General features: G+C 49.0%; 1 long non-coding RNA gene across 1 annotated transcript in view; it reads left to right on the top strand.

Annotated features, from left to right (window-relative positions):
- The window catches only part of LOC137430566 (uncharacterized), a 61,310-nt gene that overhangs the window by 19,371 nt on the left and 21,678 nt on the right, over window positions 1–20,261 (top strand). Inside the window, exon 2 of the long non-coding RNA XR_013623960.1 lies at window positions 2,329–2,388. This is a non-coding gene — a long non-coding RNA (uncharacterized LOC137430566). The remainder of the gene's footprint in view (window positions 1–2,328; window positions 2,389–20,261) is intronic.

Genomic DNA, 20,261 nt, shown 5'->3' with positions numbered 1-20,261 from the left:
CACCCTGGCCAATCTCGACTGGAAAGGAGCGTTATAATATCCAGGATCGGGGGACGGCCAGCTTAAAAGACAAGGGGATTGCAGCGGGGCAAGATCGCAAGAGTACACGTTAAAACAAGGCAATGCAAGGTGAGGTGCGCAGGAGAGTGAGCCGAGAAAGCTCGTCCCCATCCGTATGTCACCTACTCTACCCTTGCCCCTACCCCGTATTTACACAATCTACCCATTTACAGATTCGTCGCTACCCGTCTTGTCTGTCCCAATCCCTCCATACCAAATTCGTCCCCAATCCCTCCTAAGGAGGAAGAGATGGAACAACGACCAATGTCTCCCCCACGTCTGGCAAGGTCTGGCAACCCGCTCTGCTCACCAAACTCTCCTCCTATGGTATCCATGGAAATCTCCATGCATGGCTTGCGGACTTCCTCTCTGGTCGTAGTCAACGTGTGGCCCTGAATGGATTTCTCTCATCTCCCCTTCCCGTTCAGGCTGGAGTTCCCCAAGGCAGTGTGCTGGGCCCTGTGCTTTTTCTGGTCTTTATCAATGATCTCTCCGACTCTCTGGAAAATCCTCTGTATCTCTTTGCTGATGACTCCACTCTCTGCCGCTCCATTCCTCTTCCCTCAGATCGGCAGTCTGCAGCCTCCTCACTCTCTGAAGACCTGGACAAAATCACAGACTGGTCAAACATGTGGAACATGTCTTTCAATCCTGACAAATCTCACACTCTTACTATGTCTCTCCGAAAAGATCGACTGGACAACCCTCCCATCTACTTTCTCAACAATCCTCTCCAAGAAGTTCTGTCGCTCAAGCTTTTGGGTCTCACCATCTGCCATGATCTTTCTTGGGAAAACCACATTTCCAAGCTGGCCTCCAAAGCCAGTCGCCGACTGGGCATCCTCCGTCGTGCGAAGTCCTTCCTAGGCACACCTGAGCTCCTCACCACATACAAGGCTTTCATCCGCTGCTCAATGGAATACTGTTCTCCCCTATGGGCTGGTGCTCCTGCCTCACACCTGGCTCGGCTTCACGCTGTTGAATCCAAAGCTTTCAGAATCATTGGAATCTCCCGCGATGAAGCTATCTCTGAGGGCCTTTCACTCACTCACCGCAGGCAGGTAGGTGGTCTTTCTGTCTTCTACCGACTCCTCTCCGGCCTTGCTCCCCCAGCTCTCTCTGTGCTCTGTCCCCCAAATATTCCTACAGGTCGCACAAGATCTGCCAGCCACCCTCTGATGGTTAAACTGCCGAAATCTCTGCTCTCTGCTCACCTTCACTCTTTCATTCCTTTTTTCTCCCGCCTCTGGAACAAACTCCCACACTCACTTCAATCACACTCCTCCCTCCAGGTCTTCAAAACAGCTGTTCACCACCATCTCTTATCTTCCCCCATCCAAAACCTTGATCTTTTCTACCCCCACTAATTCACCCCAGATCCACCTTGTTTGAAATTCCAACTTCTTTCCTGGAAGTCTTGGCAGTGTCCATATGTATTATACCTCTCCCACCCCCCCCCCCTTTCCCATGCCTCCCCCCCAAAGCCCTCTCCCTCCCACAGTTCTCTCGATGTCTCCATGTCTCTCGGTCCCTGCTCTCAAATGTTGTGTTTGTGTCCTTCCCCCTCTCTCCCCATCTTGTCTACCGCTCCCGATGTTATTTGTTTTGTGTGTCTGTTTGTCTTTCTGTGTGATTAATGTTCGCTCTTTCACGAGCCTCGATCTTGTATACAAAAAAAAAAAAAAAAAAAAAAATTCCATGCCCACTCCAGAGGACTCTTCTTCTTCACGAAATAACAACTTCTACCTTCCAGACCGTACATCCAATCATCTTGAAATTTTGCACACATGTTACACTTCATTACCTCGACTATTATATAAAATTTCACGTCGATCAATGAAGCGGTTCAAGAGTTATATAAAAAAAGAATTCCCGTTTATTGATGTCTGCCAAACCACAAGACCTATCGCAAATTCCAAAAGGTCATTTTAGTAGACTGATATGCTGAACAGAACTGTGAAGTTTCCCTTCGATAGGATCAAAAATGAGGGAGGAGCTAGGTTTTAAAAGTTTATGCTTAAAAACGTCATACCTCTGAATCCATGTGACACGTGATGTCATGCTTGCTGACTTTTTTGTTCGTCACGGGTATGTTCGTCATATGTGTTCGTCAAGTTGCTGCTGTTGTAGCTTCTATCTCATGTGTGTGCGTGCGTGCATTTTATATTTTACTTACCAGCTGTGACATCGTCAACACTCGCTCTGCATATGTGAAAATACTTTTGCCTGATCTTACATCTGTCTTCCTGCCCATGCCTGTTTATACAGAACATAAAAGCATGTTCGGACACCATCTTGGAAAAGCTCGGAAATGTTCTTTTGATTCAGGTATACAACAACACACAACATGCATTTTAAGGCCATTTTCCCTGCTAGAACGGGGGTTAGCCTTGCGGTCCCCATGACAATCTTCTCCATTTTGCCCTTTTTCTGCATCTCTCCTTGTTCACCCCCTTGCCCGCATTTCTTCTTCCACCATCTTTAGCCAAGTCTTTCTCGGTCTTCCCCGTCCTCTACTTCCTTCTACATTAATTTCCATCACTCTTCTCAACCAGTAACACTTTCATCCTTCCTCAACACATGACCAAACCATCTCAACCTGTTCCTCTTCACAGCATCAATCACAGGCAATATTCCCATCATCTTTCACAATTCATCATTTGTCTTCCTCTCTCTCAACGATACTCCACACATCCATCGAACCATTCGCATTTCCACCCTTTCCAGCCTTCGTTGCTGCTCTACGTTCATTACCCATGTCTCGCTCCCATAAATCATAACATTTCTCACACATGCAGCACACACCTTTCCCTTCAGCTTCAGCGACACTCTCCTCCTCATCAGCACGCCACTCAGTTCCCGAAACTTCTTCCATGCACATCTCACTCGAGCAACCGTTGCCAAGTCTGATCCACCTTCTCCATTCAGCATGTCTCCGAGGTAGCAAAATGTTTTCACACCTTCCAGCTTCACGCCGTCTCCAAGATCCAACTCAACATTTCCTCCATCTGCAGCTCCCTCTGTGCACACCTGACATTTGAATGAAGCTGCCACACTGGTAAATGACCCTCTCAGACCACTACATTTTTGATGAACCCACTCAGCGCACATTGTACATTGAATGGAGTTCACTCCGACACCCTTCCTGCACGCAGCACACGGCCACTTCCCAGTTCTTTCCACCTCACCACATGCTTTACCACTTGCCATCACCTTCGTCTTTCCGATATTCACCTTCAGACCTTTTGTCGCCATACATTCCTTCCACTTGTTCATCTTTTCCTTCAGTCCATCCATACTTTCCGCAATCAACACCAGATCATCTGCATACAACAACTCCCACGGTAAACCCTCCTTTACGTTCTGAGCCAGCACCTCCATCACAGCTGCAAATAGTAGTGGACTTAGTACCGACCCCTGATGCACTCCCACCTTCACCTCAAACTCACCACTGTTCCCATCCTTCGTCCTTACAGCTGTGCGTGCTCTTTTGTACATTGCCATCACTACTCTGATCAACCATTCCTCCACTACTAACTTCCTCAATGCCCATGTCAATACTTTGCGTGGAACCCTATCGAATGCTTTCTCCAGATCAACAAACCCAAGAAACAACTTCTGCCGCTTCTCCATGTACTTCTCCTGCAATTGCCTCACAATGAAAAGCGCATCTGTCGTTCCTCTTCCTGGCATAAATCAAAACTGCATTTCGTCGATCTTCACTTTCTTCCTTATCCTCCTCTCCAACACCCTTTCCAATACCTTCATTCCATGCTCCAATAACTTTATCGCTCGGTACGAGCCACATTCCAGAGGGTCACCTTTACCCTTGTATAGAGGGACGAGGGTACTCAGTTCCCATTCCACTGGAATGCGGGCTTCTTTCACCACCAGATTACAGATCTCTGTCATTCTCTTCACACCCCAACTTCCTGCTGCCTTCAACATATCTCCCACAACTCCCGTCGGCCCTCCCGCTTTTCCACTCTTCATTGCTTTTATCGCTTCCTCAACTTCCTTCTCAGTTATCGTCTCTGCCGGTCCCAAAACGGGGTTACTCTCTATGTTGCCATCCCATTCATTCTCTGTATTCAACAGCATTTCCATATATCTTTTCCATCTTCCTTTAATTCCATCTGGGTCGACAACGATTTGTCCCACTTCATCCTTCAAGCAACTCACCCCCATCACATCACACCTCTCTTTCGCTATGTGCTTTGCAATCCTGAATACTGCTTTCTGACCCTCTTCCGAATCCAAGCGTTCTCCAAACATTTTCCTACATGCCTCCTGCGCCTTTGCTACCTCTTTCGTTGCAGCCTTCCTGGCTGCCTTATAACTTTCATGCTCTGCTGTTTCTGCTCCCGTACCCTTCGCCTTCTGCCACTCCTTGAACTTCTTCCTCTTCTCGTCAATCCTACTCAGCCTCTCTTTTAATGCCTCCCTTACTGTCACCTCTTTCAACCTCCACACCTTCATTCTTGGTTGGTACTTCACCCGCCGAGCTCTCCTCGCACCTTTCACCCTTATGTCGCAGACAACCAAGTGGTGCTGTGAAAGCCTCCTCCCCCGGGATCACCTTTGTGTCCCGGAGGTGCCCCCTATCTCGCCTATGCACCATCAGGTAGTCAACGGTTGTCGTCCAACCACCTGACGTGTATGTAACAAGCTTATTATCCTCTTTCTGGAACTGAGTATTACAAATCAACAAATCAGCTCCATCAGCAAACTCCAAAATCCTTTCACCTTCTCCATTTCTCACACCATATCCGTAACCCCCATGAACTCCCTCAAAACCATCCATACGCCTTCCCACATGTCCATTCAGGTCTCCTCCCACCACAACAACTTCCTCATCTTTCACATTTTCCATCAGCTTCTCTATCGCACATCACAACTTGTCCTCTTCATTGCTTCGACCAACCTGCGGAGCATATCCCGAGATGATGTTCACCAAGAGCTTTCCAATCATCATTTTCACCATCATCAACCTATCACTCACTCTAGTCACACTCACCACACTGTCTACAAACTCCTCAGAAAACAGGACACCAACACCATTCACGCCCTCCGGGCACCCTTGCCACACGAACTTGTATTTCTGTCCCTGCCTACCCTTCACCATTCTCACACCACTTCCCTTCCATCTCGTCTCTTGCACACAACATATGTCCACTCTTCTTCATGATTCAGGTATGATGCATTTAATACTGAAGATATATGCTTGTGTGCGTATGTGCTTGTATGTGTGTTTCAGAAGGTGGAACATGGCCCTCCCAGGTCATAAAGTATCCTCCTTTGTGTGTGTTTGTACAGTTGTGGCCAAAAATATTGGCACCCTTGCCTTTTTTTCAAATAACTCGATTTTCTCCAAAAAATAAGTTGAAATTGACAAAAGTGTCTGGTCTCAACAGTTCTTTATTTCACTGTTAATATTCCAGAACCTTTGTTTTTGATTCAGAACTTAATATATCCTATTAAATCAGAAAATAAGAAGAAATAGCATTGAAAAAATTGTCCCAGAAAATTGGTGAAATTAAAAAATATTTTGGTATCTACATAATGTATTTCTTTGTTTTGCGGTGGAACAAAAAAAAGTTTAAATAATTACTACATCTTAGCTTATTCCACGTACGCAATGTTATCAGGAAGTTTAAGGACCGTGGCATTGTCGCCAACCTCCCTGGACATGGCCTCAAGAGAAAACTTGATCGAATATTGCCGCGAAGAATTGTTTGTTCGATTGGTGGATAAAGCACCTCAATTAACTGCCAAACAGATTCAAGCTGACCTTTGCACACAAGGTACGACAGTTTCAACTTGCACCATCCGTCGCCAACACGATGAAAGGGGTTTTTATGGTAGGAGACTGATGTAGATATTTTTCTACAGTCTGTAATAGATGAATCAAGAAATTCAATGTCCATAAACTTTTGTCAGAAGAAGAATCACAAATTTTAATTCCCGAGGAGGACAACACTTTCTGTCTGCAAGGAAACACACATCAAGGAACAATAACCTTTATCAAACCAAGAAGAGCATACTCCAATTCACAAAAGCACATTGCAAGATTCACAGAAAGTCCCAAGTGAAAAATCCTGGTACAGTAGAGATGTACATTAAAGGAAACATCATAAGGATACACCAAATAACAGTAGAATGCACAGTATACAGTCAACATACAGTGTAAACATACAGAATCGACCAGCCAAGTGAAGTATCCTAAGTACAACATTTACAACATTACAAACCTAGTGAAAAATCATAAGTACAACAAACCAACATTTTACAAACACAGTGATAATCCTAAGTATTTGGACGTCAGTTCTGATCTTTATACAAGTTGAAAATGGGAGGAGCAAGTGGAGGGGGAGGAGCGAAGAAAGGGGAGGAGAGCAGTACGATTGGTTATGCAAAGTGTAGGTGGGAGGGAGCAAGGATCGAGGGATACAATGTGATTGGTCGAGTGAAATATTGAGCAGAGGGATATCCCGCTGATTGAGGAATGCATATTAAGATCTCCTTAATGAGGAAGATATGTTCTTCCAGACTCTGCGGCACCAAGATTCTCCCAATTCTGCTTGGAGATGTAAAATCATTCACTTCATGTGAATGTAACTACAAAAAAACTTTATATATATTTACTAATCAAACTTTAAATATTATCTTAGAAACAAGCATATCAAATTCATCTTTGTCAACCGCAAAACTCATTTTAACATTATTAAGTCGAATATAATATCACATTACATCACAAAACCCATATATATTTTTGCAGTGTAAGAAAAGTAATCTTATATATGTTGTTACGGTCGTATAAATTCAAGATAAGGATGTTGTTTGCCGAGCGGAGGCACCGCGGCCGAACAGTTTTCCCCGACTAAACCCGATTCCCGAACGTTGGCTGGATCGCGCCACAGATATTCAATTTGGAAACCTCTAAAGCGACCGAATGTAAAGAGGAAGAAGAAGACGTACAGAAGAGTAACGGGATTTATTATTTACACACACAAGCAAAAGGAGCAGTCAAAGTTATATACAGGGAACATGGAAAAAGCAGGTGACACAGTGAAAATACTATCTTATACAAACTTAATTAAATACCCAGGACAGAACAAACAGAACAAACTCATGTACACAAGAAGGATGGAATGGCAGGAATGAATGCTGGAAGGAGGAATGGGAAGGTTCAGCTGGGGCAGATGGTTCGGGCTTGATCCCGCACGGGACGTCGGCTGGACCTCGACGGCCACCGATACAACCGCTATCTGGTTCCCGCGGGGTAACGGGTTGAAGCTGCCTGGTGGAGTCAACGCTGCTTGTGGAGCCAAAGCTGCTTCTCTGGCTCACCTCAGGGCGCATCTGCCGTCTCTGGCGCAACTGCTTGTAATTGACCTTGAACCTTCTCTCTCTCCAAAGCTCATCTGGATCTTCTCACCACCGACAACTCAACGCAACCAACGCAACCACTGACGACCAACGCAACCACTGACCACCACTGATGACCAACCCAACCACTGACAACCACTGACGACCAACCCAACCACTGACCACCACTGACGACCAACCCAACCACTGACGACCAACCCAACCACTGAACACCACTGACGACCAACCCACTTGCTTCTTGCGTGCGTGCCTTTATAGCGCCTCCGGCGATTAAGCCGCCGGCCTTCAGGACACGCCCATCGGTGTGCTCACCTCGGCCCTGGTTGGTCGCGCGACCCTCTGGCTCCGCCCTTGATGACGACGGGCGGGCACGCCTTTCTTCCCCGACCCGAGCACATGTTCAATGGTGGTTTTGGAGGGGATTTAGTATTGGCAATCGAGGCTTGGCCATGACGAAAGGGGAAATGGAGGTTATGGGAATGAGGAATGAAGGGACTCTATCTTATTTCACTTGGTGCAATGGAGTGTCATTTTAATGGAAGACAAAGCCTTAACTTAATACACAGAATAAGGAAATAAACTACTGAACAGGGATATTATAGTGTCCTTCATGTATGCTTTATGGAATTAACTACCGGAACGCCCTTTGACCTTTATACACACTGGAGCAAGGAGGGCTCAGACTAAACCAATAATTCACAACCATTTACTATACAATACAACACAATCAAAAAAACTCAATCCTCATATCCGCAATATATATATATATATATATATATATATATATATATATATGTATATATATATATATATATATATATATATATATATATATATATATATATATATATATATATATATATATTGTTACAGACGTGGCTTAGATGTTATTTACCGAGCGGTTTTGGTATGACCACGTCTGCACAAGTTACCCGATTATACCCGAACGTTGACTAATCGCGCTACGCTAGGTCAATGAAGGAAAAGACACACGGCTGGGATTAAATTGACGCGACACCAGGGATACGGTTCTCAAGACCTCCGGAGGAGATTATATTAGGGCGGAAGGTCAGATTACAGGGACGAGAGGTACAGCATAGAAAGACAAGCACTTAGACACAATCTTATATTAACCCCAACAGACGACAGATAAACGGGACAAAAGGCTGACTCACACGGGGATTGATGGCTAGGAAAGGCAGAATCGATGGCTCAAGGTGCACTCTTGGCTCAAGGACAGGGTCGACCCGGTCCGTCCCGGGATGCGGGAGGTTTCACAGCGCTCGAGGTGGCGTCTTGTCGTCTCAAGCTGGGGGCGCATCTGACTCACATCCGGGGAGTCGCTTCGTATATCCGGCGGGGAGTGACACGCCCTCGGCTCGTTATCTCCGCCTCGTGGAATCGGCACGTTGCTTCTCATTGGGTGCGTGCGGGGGGGTTTACCAGGCTCCGCCCTTGACGGGGGACTGACAAGGAGCCCCTTCGTGGTAACCCCGTGGAGCGCATGGTCCGGCGCGCATTGTCAATGGCGGCTAACCGAGCCGGTGTGATGACGCACACTCCCCCCGCGCAGCGTCGTTGTTGTTGTAATTGTTGTTGTAGTTGTAGTTGTAGTTGTAGTTGTAGTTGTAGTTGTTGTTTGGGGAAGAAGATGGGAGGAGGTATGGGAAAGGTCCTAAACTCACTACTGGTGCCATATAATCACATTCTGGTGCAACGAAGAGTCAGAATTAATGGAAAGGGGTCCTTAACTGACATAGACTAAGAATAACTAGCAAGATGTCCGAAAGTTGTCTACGTGAGATGCGGTGGACCTGGGCACGACATTTAATGGGGGAAAAAGGGGAAGGTCGGCTCTACTGATTGTTGTTTACAGACAATGGGACTAGGGAATGGGGGATTGGGGATAGTTGGGGAGTATTGGGGAAATAGGGGAATATTTACAAGCGGATATGGAGGCCAAATTCCATATTCGCAACATTGCACCCTTCTCTACCCTCGGGGCGTCCCGACCCGATAAATTTTTACCTACTTTAGTGTGGCACGCAATGTAGTTCCCTCTACTATTAACTCTACCCTGAGTGCGACAGTTTTACAGATATTCACAAATGAGTAAATATGTCCCCCTGCGACGTTGCACCCTTCTCCTCACAGAAACACACCCACAGGATAACCGAATCCGGAAAGAATCCTCAAACTAAACATACAGCCGGTAGGGAGCATTATTTACACAAGACTACGCTGATTTTTACACTACGATCCAGGACCTGTTTTTGGAGGAACACATGCAGATGTTATGCATTGAGAGAGCACGCATGCTAGCATCGATACACCAACCCACGAGTGCTCTGTGGCCTACGGCCTTTAATAATGTGCAGAGCACCCCTTCCAAGCATCAAGCACCACCCCATCACACAGTGAGCACCATCCGGTGCACCAATAAAGTGTCTATAAATCACCGGTGGTGTCGCAGCCGGCCGATGTTCTGCCGCTGGTCTTGCCTTCGTGTGGTGCACTTGGCCTTCTTGCCTCTTTCAAAAAATAAAGAAAGGCGCCAACCGCGTCCATTTCTATATTGTGGCCTTCAGTGGTGTCAACTAAAAGTGGTTCACCTGCATGGCATAGGTGCCACGTTGACCCATAGGTCCATCCACGGGTGGTGCTTGGCCGCAAAAGAGCTGCGGTCCATGGTGGGTGGCCACAAACATTGCGGTCCATATGGTGTATCGATCCAAGCAGCAAGCAGCGAAAGTGCAGGCCCACAACTGCGTAGCCAGCACCTCTCTCTCCTCTCTCTCTACCCCAAAGCCAGATCCTCGGAGGTGGGAGACAAAAGAAAAGACAAGTGAGTAAGGTGGTAAGGGCGCAAAAGTGCACGCAATGTAAGATGATGCACACTGGGGGCACATGGGAACCAGGTGAGACAGGTACGTTTCTATCGTACGCCCCCCCCCCCCCACCAGGTAACCTACATGGCCCCTCCCTTACCCCTTACTGTATCCACACAACACAACACTACCCATAAACATCTACTTTACAAATCAACAAACATCCCTACTGTCTTCCCCGTTCCTCCCATAAACCAAATTCGTCTTCTCTCCCTCCTAACCAATCAAATTTGCCATTTTCAACTCAACATCATAATTTGCCATCTCCAACTCAACATCATAATTTGCCATTACCAATTCGTCATCAGTCCCTCCTAGGGAGGGAGAGATGGAATCACCCCAATGTCTCATCCACGTCGTGATGCGTCTCACAAATCCTCACAGCAATTCTCATTTCCTGCACACAGAACAAAGAAAACACAGGTGTGGAGTCATCATCATCACCACAGGTAAGTGGCTGCGTATGGTGCGACAGGTTCATCAATCCTAACTATTTCCTAAATGACTTTATCAACTTTACACTACCCGGGGTCTTTCTCCGGCCAAACCATTGGCCCGCTTACACTATGGGTTCTAAAAACCAATTCCCATTGGCCAAACTGTGGTGCTCTTCAATTTGGGGTCTCACTCCCCCGATTCATCTCCCGGTGCCCTCGCACAATTTCTGGGCTGTGGCGTGTACCTCTCCCAGTGGGTCTACCCACCTGCACACCTCCACCACTGCAGTTGCCTCCGAGCTTACCTGCTCCTCACCCTAACCTAACTACCTGGGGAAGGCCCTCTGGCTCTCTCCCCACTCGGTGCCCTTTCTGGCACTGGGCTACCCGGGTCCGTCCTCCGGATCCTCGGGCCCCATCCACAACTCTACCGGCTCCCAGAGCCCACCTGCGGCCTCACCTGGCCGACATCCTCACAGTGGTGGAGTGCCCAACCAACTACACACACTAACAGGCTACACGCCCAGCCATTTCCACAACACTAATGCACCCATTCACAACACCATTCTGCTACCGCACCACAGATGCCAATATCCAACCACAATTTACCTGTACCCTCTACCTAACACTTACACTACCCGCCCCGGGTACTCGTGAAAAGGGTCCACTCTTCCCCCATCCACACCTTCGCACCATGCACACCACTCCGTACCACTTACTCCAACTCTCTCCACACACCTGTACCTGCACACCTGTGCCCTCATTCTTGGTGCCGCCTGCACCCTTCTCTCCCCAAGCGCATTCGCGCTGATCCACCACACTCACTACTCATCCATTGCTCCACACACCCGTCCAGTTGCACACCTGTGCAATCACACCTGTTCAATTGCACACCTGTTCAATCCTCACACACACGGCATCATCTCAGCTAACTTCTCCCTTCTAAAACTTGCGCTTCCCAGTCGTCCCTTTAAACTATTGCGCTCCCTCGTCATTATCATCCACACTAATCTACCTGCGTCCCCACTACAGGTATCAGTCACTAACTAAACTTAACGTTACCTAATGTCATCTTCGCTAGATCCCTACAATATAACCTAACCCACCCGGGCTAGTTTTCACTGCCATACACCCCATAATCTAGTGCTCCTTTGCCCCCACATGGGAAGGATGGTGGATTTGCCATCCCACCACATCGGGGGTCTCTCACTACCAATTTTGCACATCAAATTTCAACAAATTAAAAATTTGCCAATCACTGCCCATCATCTGCCAATCACTACTGCCAATCCTTTGCCAATCATCAAATTTTGTTTTTCTCTAATTTGGGGTCCAAAACACTAACCTCATCACCCAGTCGACTCACTAATACCTCTCGGTGCGCCAATCCCTGTCCAAAGCCCGGCTTCGTAAAGCCAAGCAATGGATGCTGGTTGTTTTGTGCCAGCAGCTGGATGCGTCCGGCACTCGGTGCAGGGACGGGGGCTTACCCGGGCCGAGATCCCACGCATCACCTCGGCGTGGAGCCATCCAATGTCCCGATCTCGACCTGCCGGCACGTCTCAACAAAACGTGCTCGCCATAACGACCCTTCCTATCGGGCTGCCCGCTCCGCCTAGTGGAGCACGGACGCGGCCGTTCAAAGCGAGGCCCAGCACGCACCGAGGGCCCGATTCGGCTATAAGTCGTTCTAAACTCTACCCCGTCTAACGTCGATGCTTCACCTGGACGCTTACACCCCGCAGCCCGTTCCTTGCTCACACATCCAGCCGTGCCCATGCTCCTCGTACCTTTCCTTACACACCCAGGTACACCCATTCCACTCACAGCCTTGGTCACACACCTGACCACCGAACACTTTGGCACACATTCGTTGCTCGCACACCTCACCAATACACCGCTTCGCGCCCCCTCCTCGGTCACCTCCTCTGTGACAATCACAGGTGTGCTCTCATTCGCACACCCAACCACGTGCCTCACCACCAACTCCAGCGTGCATTCCCACTCACGCTCTACCATTCCAGGTGTGCATCCTTCCATCCCAGGTGTACATCCTCGCTCACCTGTCACAACTAACTCACGCTCCATGTCACTCTCACTACTTTCACCTCCATTCCTGACAGCGCACTCACCCTTACTCTTGACAGCGCACTCTTTCCCCATGCACCTGTCCGTCACACACCTTTCTCGCGCACACTCTCCCGTCACACCCTCTGTAACACTCACCACAGGTGTGCATTCTTCCTTGCCTTTGACAGCGCACTCTTTCCCCATGCACCTGTCCGTCACACACCTTCCTCGCGCACACTCTCCCGTCACACCCTCTGTAACACTCACCACAGGTGTGCATTCTTCCTTGCCTTTGACAGCGCACTCTTTCCCCATGCACCTGTCCGTCACACACCTTCCTCGCACACACTCTCCCGTCACACCCTCTGTAACACTCACCACAGGTGTGCATTCTTCCTTGCCTTTGACAGCGCACTCTTTCCCCATGCACCTGTCCGTCACACACCTTCCTCGCGCACACTCTCCCGTCACACCCTCTGTAACACTCACCACAGCACGCTTCCATGTGCTCCCTCGCACACGCGCTACGACCGACTCACTCTCGCCAGCACCCTCACTCCTTGGCACGCACTTTTTCCTCACACACCCCAGAGTCGGACTTTCTTGCACACCTCCTCTTTCGCACACCAGACCTGTCGCACCCTTCACCCACGGCCTCTCACGAACACCCGGGTCCATCTCGACCCCCAAGCTTCTTAAATCCCCTGGCGCATCATACGCACGACCATATTGGTCACCACTTACACCGGGTCCTCTTCCTCTTCGCTTCTCCTCCATCACCTGCGAATCCCTCATCCGGTTAATGAGCACATCATCACGATCCAAACACAGACTTTGGACCAATTCTTTTATCTCCTCTTTTATCTCTTTCTTATCCCCTCTCCGTCGCTTCTTAATTTCGCTCATCCCTTCTTCCACTTCTTCTAATTTGTGCTTCACCTCTTTTATTCCCCGGTACGTCTCCTCAAGCTCATCCTCTAAGGCTACCTTGACCGTTTCCAGGTGCGTCCTCACCTGCCGGTCCTTCGTCTCCATTACCTCTATCACCTCGTCCAACCTCGTTGTCAGTCCCTCACGTACCATCTGACATTCCCTCTTCGTCGCCACCAAGTCATCTTTTAGTTCTCTCTGTGTCGCTTTTAAACCTCCTAATACCGCAGTGTTCCTTTGAACCTGCTCCACTAACTCCGTCTGTCCCACCGTCAGCTGCTCCACCTCCTGCGTCAGGTCCTCTATGCCCCCTTGTAACTTTACAGTCCCCTTTCTCACCTCCTTCTCCATGTGCTCCCTACAGTGCCTCACCTCCTCGCGCACTCCTCCGACCTCCTCACTCACTCCTCTCCTGATCTCCTCTCCCATCACTTGCATCTCCTGCCCAGATGCCACCCTCATCTGCTCCATTTCCTCCCTGTGAGCATCCAGTTTGGCTTCTACCCCCATTCTGACCCCCTCTATCTGCTGCCCCATTTGGTTAACTTCCCTTTCCGCTTGGTCCCTCATGTCCCTTAATTTGCCTTCCATGGTGTTTTCTAACCCCTCTAACCCTTTTTGCATCCCTTCCATTTGATTCTCTTGAGCGGCCATTCTGTTTTCTACCCCCGTTAACCCATTTTTCACCTCTTTTATCCCGTTGTCTAACCCCTCAAAATTATTGTCTAACTTCTCACCGGTACCCCTCGCTTCGTCCCTCATTACCCCCATTTGGTTTCCCATTACCCCCAATTGCTCACTCCGAGCCCTCGCTTCGTCCCTCATTACCCCCAATTGGCCCTCCAATCGCTCACTATCAGCCCTCAATCCCACAATTTGGTTTCCCAATTGCTGACTATTAGCCCTCATCTCGTCCTTCATTTCTTCACCCGACTTAACCATAAAGGCCTTTATTTGTTCCATAAATAGGCCCCAATCCATCGGCGGCGCTACCACGGTCGCGGGCGCGGTGACCAGCGAGGCGCCATTTTGTGCGTCTGCTACCCTCGCTGCTTCGCTCTCCTCGCGTCCCTCAATTTGGTCCTGGACCGACCCTGCCTCACTCTCCCCTACCGGACCCCAGCTGTCTTGGTCTGCCATAGCGCGACTTTCAAAATTCGGGTTTTTATTTTCGTAAAACAAATTCAAATTTCGCCGTTATAATTTCGCGCGGGAAACGCGCTCCGAATCGATTCTATTACCAATTTGGGCCTAATAAATTTAGTCCCGGGTTCGAATTCCACTCCTCGACACCAATTGTTACAGACGTGGCTTAGATGTTATTTACCGAGCGGTTTTGGTATGACCACGTCTGCACAAGTTACCCGATTATACCCGAACGTTGACTAATCGCGCTACGCTAGGTCAATGAAGGAAAAGACACACGGCTGGGATTAAATTGACGCGACACCAGGGATACGGTTCTCAAGACCTCCGGAGGAGATTATATTAGGGCGGAAGGTCAGATTACAGGGACGAGAGGTACAGCATAGAAAGACAAGCACTTAGACACAATCTTATATTAACCCCAACAGACGACAGATAAACGGGACAAAAGGCTGACTCACACGGGGATTGATGGCTAGGAAAGGCAGAATCGATGGCTCAAGGTGCACTCTTGGCTCAAGGACAGGGTCAACCCGGTCCGGTCCAGAGATGCGGGAGGTTTCACAGCGCTCGAGGTGGCGTCTTGTCGTCTCAAGCTGGGGGCGCATCTGACTCACATCCGGGGAGTCGCTTCGTATATCCGGCGGGGAGTGACACGCCCTCGGCTCGTTAGCTCCGCCTCGTGGAATCGGCACGTTGCTTCTCATTGGGTGCGTGCGGGGTGGTTTACCAGGCTCCGCCCTTGACGGGGGACTGACAAGGAGCCCCTTCGTGGTAACCCCGTGGAGCGCATGGTCCGGCGCGCATTGTCAATGGCGGCTAACCGAGCCGGTGTGATGACGCACACTCCCCCCGCGCAGCGTCGTTGTTGTTGTAATTGTTGTTGTAGTTGTAGTTGTAGTTGTAGTTGTTGTTTGGGGAAGAAGATGGGAGGAGGTATGGGAAAGGTCCTAAACTCACTACTGGTGCCATATAATCACATTCTGGTGCAACGAAGAGTCAGAATTAATGGAAAGGGGTCCTTAACTGACATAGACTAAGAATAACTAGCAAGATGTCCGAAAGTTGTCTACGTGAGATGCGGTGGACCTGGGCACGACATTTAATGGGGAAAAAGGGGAAGGTCGGCTCTACTGATTGTTGTTTACAGACAATGGGACGAGGGAATGGGGGATTGGGGATAGTTGGGGAGTATTGGGGAAATAGGGGAATATTTACAAGCGGATATGGAGGCCAAATTCCATATTCGCAAAAATATATATATATATATATATATATATATATATATATATATATATATATATATATATATATATATATATATATATATATATATATATATATATATATATATATTGTTACAGACGTGGCTTAGATGTTATTTACCGAGCGGTTTGGTATGACCACGTCTGCACAAGTTACCCGATTATACCCGAACGTTGACTAATCGCGCTACGCTAGGTCAATGAAGGAAAAGACACACGGCTGGGATTAAAATGACACACCAGGGATACGGTTCTCAAGACCTCCGGAGGAGATTATATTCGTTCGGAAGGTCAGATTACAGGGACGAGAGGTACAGCATAGAAAGACAAGCACTTAGACACAATCTTATATTAACCCCAACAGACGACAGATAAACGGGACAAAAGGCTGACTCACACGGGGATTGATGGCCAGGAAAGGCAGAATCGATGGCTCAAGGTGCACTCTTGGCTCAAGGACAGGGTACTGTACGGTCCAGTAGATGCAGGAGGTTTCACAGCGCTCGAGGTGGCGTCTTGTCGTCTCAAGCTGTGGGCGCATCTCACCTCACATCCGGTGAGTCGCTTCGTATATCCGGCGGGGAGTGACACACCCTCGGCTCGTTAGCTCCGCCCCAGATGGAATCGGCACGTCGCTTCTCATTGGGTGCGTGCGGGGGGGTTACCGGCTCCGCCCTTGACGAGGAGCTGACAAGGAGCCCCTTCGTGGTAACCCCGTGGAGCGCATGGTCCGGAGCGCATTGTCAATGGCGGCTAACCGAGCCGGTGTGATGACGCACACTCCCCCCGCGCAGCGTCGTTGTTGTTGTCATTGTTGTTGTAGTTGTAGTTGTTGTTGTTGTTGTTGTTGTTTGGGGAAGAAGATGGAAGGAGGTATGGGAAAGGTCCTAAACTCACTACTGGTGCCATATAATCACATTCTGGTGCAACGAAGAGTCATAATTAATGGAAACGAGTCCTTAACTGACATAGACTAAGAATAACTAGCAAGATGTCCGAAAGTTGTCTACGTGTGATGCGGTGGACCTGGGCACGACATTTAATGGGGGAAAAAGGGGAAGGTCGGCTCTACTGATTGTTGTTTACAGACAATGGGACTAGGGAATGGGGGATTGGGGATAGTTGGGGAGTATTGGGGAAATAGGGGAATATTTACAAGCGGATATGGAGGCCAAATTCCATATTCGCAACATTGCACCCTTCTCTACCCTCGGGGCGTCCCGACCCGATAAATTTTTACCTACTTTAGTGTGGCACGCAATGTAGTTCCCTCCACTATTAACTCTACCCTGAGTGCGACAGTTTTACAGATATTCACAAATGAGTAAATATGTCCCCCTGCGACGTTGCACCCTTCTCCTCACAGAAACACACCCACAGGATAACCGAATCCGGAAAGAATCCTCAAACTAAACATACAGCCGGTAGGGAGCATTATTTACACAAGACTACGCTGATATTTACACTACGATCCAGGACCTGTTTTTGGAGGAACACATGCAGATGTTATGCATAGAGAGAGCACGCATGCTAGCATCGATACACCAACCCACGAGTGCTCTGTGGCCTACGGCCTTTAATAAAGTGCAGAGCACCCCTTCCAAGCATCAAGCACCACCCCATCACACAGTGAGCACCATCCGGTGCACCAATAAAGTGTCTATAAATCATTGTGTGGTGTCGCAGCCGGCCGATGTTCTGCCGCTGGTCTTGCCTTCGTGTGGTGCACTTGGTGTTCTTACTTCCTTAGAAAAATAAAGAAAGGCGCCAACCGCGTCCATTTCTTTATTGTGGCCGTCAGGGGGCCAACTGTTAGTGGTTCACCTTGTATGGCATAGGTGCCACGTTGACCGATAGGTCCATCCATGGGTGGTGCTTGGCCGCAAAAGAACTGCGGTCCATTGTGGGTGGCCACAAACATTGCGGTCCATATGGTGTATCGATCCAGGCAGCAAACAGCGAAAGTGCAGGCCCACAACTGCGAAGCCAGCACCTCTCTCTCCTCTCTCTCTACCCCAAAGCCAGATCCTCGGAGGTGGGAGACAAAAGAAGCAGACAAGTGAGTAAGGTGGTAAGGGCGCAAAAGTGCACGCAATGCAAGGTAATGCACACTGGGGGCACATGGGAACCAGGTGAGACAGGTACGTTCCTACCGTACGCTCCCCCCCCCCCCCCCACCAGGTAACCTACATGGCCCCTCCCTTACCCCTTACTGTATCCACAAAACACAACACTACCCATAAACATCTACGTTACAAATCAACAAACATCCCTACTGTCTTCCCCGTTCCTCCCATATACCAAATTCGTCTTCTCTCCCTCCTAACCAATCAAATTTGCTATTTCCAACTTTCCTCAAAATTTGCCATCTCCAACTGAACATCATAATTTGCTATCACCAATTCATCATCAGTCCCTCCTAGGGAGGGAGAGATGGGATCACCCCAATGTCTCATCCACGTCGTGATGCGTCTCACAAATCCTCACAGCAATTCTCATTTCCTGCACAAAACAAAGAAAACACAGGTGTGGAGTCATCATCATCACCACAGGTAAGTGGCTGCGTATGGTGCGACAGGTTCATCAATCCTAACTATTTCCTAAATGACTTTAACAACTTTACACTACCCGGGGTCTTTCTCCGGCCAAACCATTGGCCCTCTTACACTATGGGTTCTAAAAACCAATTCCCATTGGCCAAACTGTGGTGCTCTTCAATTTGGGGTCTCACTCCCCCGATTCATCTCCCGGTGCCCTCGCACAATTTCTGGGCTGTGGCGTGTACCTCTCCCAGTGGGTCTACCCACCTGCACACCTCCACCACTGCAGTTGCCTCCGAGCTTACCTGCTCCTTACCCTAACCTAACTACCTGGGGAAGGCCCTCTGGCGCTCTCCCCACTCAATGCCCTCTCTGGCACTGGGCTGCCCGATCCACACCCGGGATCCTCAGGCACCCACTCACAACTACCGGCTCCCAGAGCCCACCTGCGGCCTCACCTGGCCGACATCCTCACAGTGGTGGAGTGCCCAACCAACTACACGCACTAACAGGCTACACGCCCAGCCATTTCCACAACACTAATGCACCCATTCACAACACCATTCTGCAACCGCACCACAGATGCCAATATCCAACCACAATTTACCTGTACCCTCTACCTAACACTTACACTACCCGCCCCGGGTATCCGTGATGGGGTCCACTCTTCCCCCATTCACACCTTCGCACCATGCACACCACTCCGTACCACTTACTCCCACTCTCTCCACACACCTGTACCTGCACACCTGTGCTCTCACACCTGGTGCCACCTGCACCCTTCTCTCCCCAAGCGCATTCGCGCTGATCCACACACTCACTACTCACACACTGCTCCACACACCTGTCCAGTTGCACACCTGTGCAATCACACCTGTTCAATTCTCACACACACGGCATCATCTCAGCTAACTACTCCCTTCTGAAACTTGCGCTTCCCAGTCGTCCCTTTAAACTATTGCGCTCCCTCGTCATTATCATCCACACTAATCTACCTGCGTCCCCACTACAGGTATCAGTCACTAACTAAACTTAACGTTACCTAATGTCAATCTCTTCTAGATCCCTACCAATATAACCTAACCCACCCGGGCTAGTTTTCACTGCCATACACCCCATAAGCTATTGCTCCTTTGCCCCCACTATGGGAAGGGTGGCAGGGATGCCACTCTTACCCACCGGGCCCATCGCTCACTACCAATTTTGCACATCAAATTTCAACAAATTAAAAATTTGCCAATCACTGCCCATCATCTGCCAATCACTACTGCCAATCCCTTGCCAATCATCAAATTTTGTTTTTCTCTAATTTTGGGTCCAAAACACTAACCTCATCACCCAGTCTACTCAATAATGCCTCTCGGTGCGCCAATTCCTGTCCAAAGCCCGGCTTCGTAAAGCCAAGCAATGGATGCTGGTTGTTTTGTGCCAGCGGCTGGATGCGTCCGGCACTCGGTGCAGGGACGGGGGCTTACCCGTGCCGAGATCCCACGCACCCCCTCGGCGTGGAGCCATCCAATTGCCCGATCTCGACCT

This window comes from Myxine glutinosa, chromosome 7, assembly GCF_964187855.1.
Source record: "Myxine glutinosa chromosome 7, kmMyxGlut1.1, whole genome shotgun sequence".
In the NCBI taxonomy this organism is placed as follows: domain Eukaryota; kingdom Metazoa; phylum Chordata; class Myxini; order Myxiniformes; family Myxinidae; genus Myxine; species Myxine glutinosa.
Note: the sequence above shows the minus strand (reverse complement) of the source record. Positions and strands in the feature narration are given on the sequence as shown.